At 41.9% G+C, this 4,973-nt stretch overlaps 1 long non-coding RNA gene across 1 annotated transcript in view; it reads right to left on the bottom strand.

The window, feature by feature from the left end:
* Window positions 1–4,741, bottom strand: part of LOC109305739 — a 19,855-nt gene extending 15,114 nt beyond the window's left edge. Inside the window, exon 1 of the long non-coding RNA XR_002099696.1 lies at window positions 4,596–4,741. This is a non-coding gene — a long non-coding RNA (uncharacterized LOC109305739). The remainder of the gene's footprint in view (window positions 1–4,595) is intronic.
* Between the last annotated feature and the right edge of the window lie 232 nt (window positions 4,742–4,973).

Genomic DNA, 4,973 nt, shown 5'->3' with positions numbered 1-4,973 from the left:
CCTCCTTCCTCCCCTTTTTGAAGATGGGAACCATGTTGGCCCTCTTCCAGTCCTCTGGCACCACACCAGAGCACCACGAGTGCTCGTAAAGCCATGCCAGGGGTCCTGCAATGACCTCAGCCAATTCCTTTAGTACTCTGAGGTGGAGATTGTCTGGACCGGCTGACTTGAATACGTCCAGTATTCAAATGACTGAGTAAATAGATACTTTATGAGGTATATTTTGCATTCCACCAAACTGCGTTGTCTCTTGTACATAATGCAAATGATCTTTATGTATTAGAGGGAGTATATTCATGAGTGTTTGTATTGCTAAACAGTGTATTGCTAAACAGTGATCAGCTGATTGTCAGACATCCAACTTGCTAGTGCAGGGGGAGCCCAAGATCTTGATCCTGGGCTCCCCCCGTACTAGCAATATGGCATGATTGGGATCTGATCCCCTGTCCTATGATTGTTCCTCCTGCTATGCATGCATGGCATAGCAAGAGACCTGATTGTTGGGATCATGGATTAGAGCCCATCGTGCCTCAAATGAATGCCTGTCAGGGGCCCCAAAAACTTTGCTAGCACAGAGTTAAGTCTGGCTGGTGGTATCACTTAACCTTTAATAATGTTGAATAATCTATTATTCTATGTCTAGAAATCAGGAAATAGAGAATGCGGGTGTATATTAGATCTGTCCCTTGTATCGGGCTAAAACCACTGGGTAAGTATTGGAGTATAATGCTGTATAATACACGTATTGGAGTATAATGTTGTATATGCTGCTATATAATAAATAGATGTGAAAAATAACTGAGTAAACAGACACTTTTGCATTCTACCAAACTGCGTTGTCTCTTGCACATAATGCAAGTGATCTTTATGTATTAGAGGGAGTATATTCATGAGTGTTTGTATTGCTAAACAGTAGTGACAACTCCTTCTAATGTAAGTTTCCTTCCTTTTGTTCTTTTTCTTCCTTGTTTTCCTTTTTTGCCTCCCAAATGTATCTTCTCCGGCAATCCCTCACAATAGAGGATAATTGTCTTCCATAACTGGAAGTTATCTGTGTGTCCAAAGATGGCTAATGAAATCTATCCAGGATTTCTACTGCAGCTCAGACATGTGTTTCTATGTGGAGTGGGTGGCGCTTCATTCTTGATTTGGTCTATGACAGTGTTTTCGCTGCTCCCATTTTTCCATCTCCTGTTGTTGTTCTGGTGAGCTTTCAGGGTACTGAGATCCCTGCAGCAGACTCTTCCACCATTTGGGGTAGTCCTGGGCATTAGTCCAGGTGGGAACAAGTTGACATTGATGTTCCATTTTTTTAAGCTAGCCTTGAGGACATCCCTGAAGCACTTTCTTTGCCCTCTTCTTCAGCATGTGCCTTGGCAAAGCTGGTAGAATAAAACTTGCTTCAGGAATTTAGAGTCAGACCTATGGATGACATGACTGGCCCAACTAAGTTGATGTCAGATGATAGATCATCATCTCAATACTTGTAATGTTTGCTTACAGGAGGATGCCAGTGTTAGTGTATCTGACTTCCTACTGGATTTGGAGGATAATCTGCCGGCAGCGTCAATAGTACTTCTCCAATGACTTTAGATGTTTCCAGTATGTTGTCCATGTCTCAGCTCCATACAGCAAGGTGGAGATCATAACTTCTTGATAAACCATGAGCTTGGTTTTGTATCTTTGAACACCAGTTTCTTCAGGTGTCTAAAGGCTACCCTTACACATCTGAGACAATGTTGGATTTCTTCGTCAATATCAGCCTTCTGAAAGATGGCTTCTGAGGTACAGGAAATACTCAACAGTCTCCAGAGTCTCACCATGGATCTGTATTACTGGAGCTAGGAACTGTTCATTAGGAGCTGGTTGGTGGAGGACTTTGGTCTACTGAATGTTAAGCATCAGTCCCTTTTTCTTATACAGCTCAGTAAAGACTTCAAAGATTGCCTGAAGGTCTGCTTCTGCGTGAGCACACACTACAGCATCATCAGCGTACTGGAGCTCAATGACTGAGGTTGGGTGATCGTGGTTTTGGCTCAGAGTTGGCTGAGTTTAAACAGCTTATCCATTTGGTAGTTTAGCTCCACTCTGCTGGACATATGTTGGTTGTCAGATGCAGCATCATGTCAAGGAATATGTTGAGAAGAGTGTTAGAGTGATGACATAGCCCTGCTTAACCACTGTTTTAACCTCAAAGGGATCTGCAATCACTCCATTACTGAGAACCACTGCTTGCATACAGCCATAGAGCAGACAGAGAATGATGACAAATTTTGGTGGGCATCCGTACTTCTGAAGGATCCTCCATTTTACTTTTTTGCCTCCTACAAGTATATTATGCCTATGATCCCTGTAGCTCCCTCCCCCCCCATTGCCTTTCTCTGCTGAGTTATGTCATTTGTGCTGACAGAGGAGCAAATGGTGTTTTCTTGGACAGAGGTAAATGCAGTTGATGTTTCAGAAGGAAACTTTTCTAGATGGGTAAAGGAGAGTGACATCTGAAAACTGAACTGTTCAAAGTAGCCAAGTAAAAGCTAGGCCAACCAGCTGGTGGTACTTACTAAACCCCATCAAACCTAACTTTTGCTATTGTGGACATGGTGCTATACTTTCTCCTACTGTACCCATACACAATGTTTCTATTCTGCTCCGTGTGATTTAGAATAATTGAGTGCTATAGTGCATCAAGGAGATCAAAGTTAGGGTTGGGAGAGAGGAGCTGATCTATACATTAATTTTTAACTTCCTGGTCTTCAGAAGCTCAAGTATAGATGCAGCCAATGCTCTGGAAGGGTAAGAGGCACTGTAGGTCCACTTTACTCTGTGCAAGGCCAGTTTTGGGGTGATGAATTTTCCTCTTACCTAAACTACCCCTCTGGATTAGGAAGTGGGTCTGGCCAACTCAGCAGCAAAACAAATTTGGAGTAGTGGGAAATGCCCTATACATCTCAATGGGTGTTTTTCGTCTATCTCCCTTAAAGCATACCTAAGCCCTGACTGTAAATTACAGATTGTCAAAGCACCTCCATTATGTGCATAGGCTTTAGAAAAAAAAATTAAGGTCACTACGCATTAAAGCTGTGCCTAGGTACACCTTGACTGTATTCATACTAGGATCTCCTTTTTAATAAATGACAAAGTATACATAAAATTTACCTTTGATGTTAGAGCATAATTTTAAAATTGCTATTGTAGTTCACATACTGACTGAACATGTATTGTGCACTGCTTTATTTTTCTATGGTTGTTTGTAAGGGGAAAATATTATTTGAAGTTTACCAAGATTGATTTTGAAAAGGCTTTGTAGCCAATATATTTCTAGTATCTGAAACTTGCTTATGGTCCCTTTCCCCAAAATGCAGAGCATTTTGAGGTGATATTGCTGGGTGCAAACTCTGAGTTTGTATAGGCTGAATGAAAAATTGTAGAAACTTTAAGTCTGATGCCCATCATGTGGGAGTTACTACTGGTATGAGTTACTATTTTGACTGACAACAAGAGTTGCTGAATACACAGGGGGGCCTGAGGGCCCTAACCACCATCAGGAAGAGGGCTCCCACCTGAAATGCATAAAATTTCCCACGTGTCCATCATTTTAGCCTCCCCTCCTTCCCCATGGCAAAAATAAAAGTTGACGCCTATGCTGACAATGGTATCCTGGCATGGCACTAATCAATGCTGACCTTCCACCATTTCTTGTTACAGGGTATCAGTTACATGTATATTTCTTGATGTCTGATGGTGTCTGAGTTCAGTGGCATCTTGCCGGTAGCTATAGGTGCTTGTTCTACTTTGGTCACATTCCATTTCCTTAATCAAAACATGTGGGAGGAGTCTGCAGCATGATTACTTTATCCTAATACTACTGTTTTCCATCCTCCCTTTATTCAACGTATTTTCCTATGCGGTATTTCTGACATAAAAGCTGTATAAGCATGTGCATCTTAGTGCACATTGAAATATCAGCTGTTTAAACCAGAAGCTTACAGAAAGGATGTGGACAAACTGGAGAGAGTCCACCAGAGGGCACCAAAAATGGTTCGGGGGCACATGACTTATGAGGAAAGACTGAAAAAACTGGGTTTATAATTTGGAGAAGAGAAGACTGAGAGGGGATTTAAAAACAACCTTCAGCTACCTGAAGGGAGGTTTAAAAGAGGATGGAACTAAACTGTTCTCAGTGGGATCGTGTACATGCCATAATTTTTGCCCTTTCATGTGCTGCAGCTGTGTATCTGTTTCCATGAGCATGATTTCTCAATGCTTTAGAAGTCTTTCTTGTGCATTAAACTAAAATTCCTTGGACCTAACTTAATTTGGCTTACTGGGATTGTCACATCCATGGATTCATTAAGTACAAGCACAAAGGCACTCAAAGACATGTAATGAGCCTCTTTGTCCACCAGATGGCACTGTGACTTTTTTGTAGTTCAGCCCTTTGAATTGTTTTCCCTTTCAAATGTTTTCCATTTTCTTTTCTTGTGTGGCTTTTTCTGGGTTTTTTTGTTCTTGTTTACCATCTTCCTGCTTCCGCAGCTGTGTAGCAGGGCATGGGCATGAGGTGGGTGGGGGCCTTGGGCTGGCGGGGGCAGCACTGGACCGTCCCGCTCTCCTGCAACTCCAGCCAGGGACCTGGCTTAATTTGTGTGAAAACCTAGTATGTGTAAACACAGATGTAGTGCTCCAAGGCTTAATTCATTTGAAAACCTAGTGCATGTAAACAGAGATGCAATGCTGCAAAATAAACAAGTTTAAATTTTATAAACCTATTTAATTTAATGAGGATTAAAACCTGTGGTGTGTACAGGTGCCGTCATAACAGACGACAGAACAAGGAGCAACGGTCTCAACTTGCAGCAAGGAAAGTTTAGGTTAGATATTAGGAGGAATTTTCTCACTAAGTGGGTAGTAAAATACTGGAACAGGTTACCCAGACAACCTGTGGACTCTCCATCCTTGGAGGTTTTTAAGAC

The sequence above is a fragment of the Crocodylus porosus genome, unplaced genomic scaffold (genome assembly GCF_001723895.1).
Source record: "Crocodylus porosus isolate Cpor-Errol unplaced genomic scaffold, CroPor_comp1, whole genome shotgun sequence".
NCBI classification, from domain to species: domain Eukaryota; kingdom Metazoa; phylum Chordata; order Crocodylia; family Crocodylidae; genus Crocodylus; species Crocodylus porosus.
The sequence above is the reverse complement of the archived record's forward strand: the minus strand, read 5'-3'. Positions and strand labels throughout refer to the sequence as shown.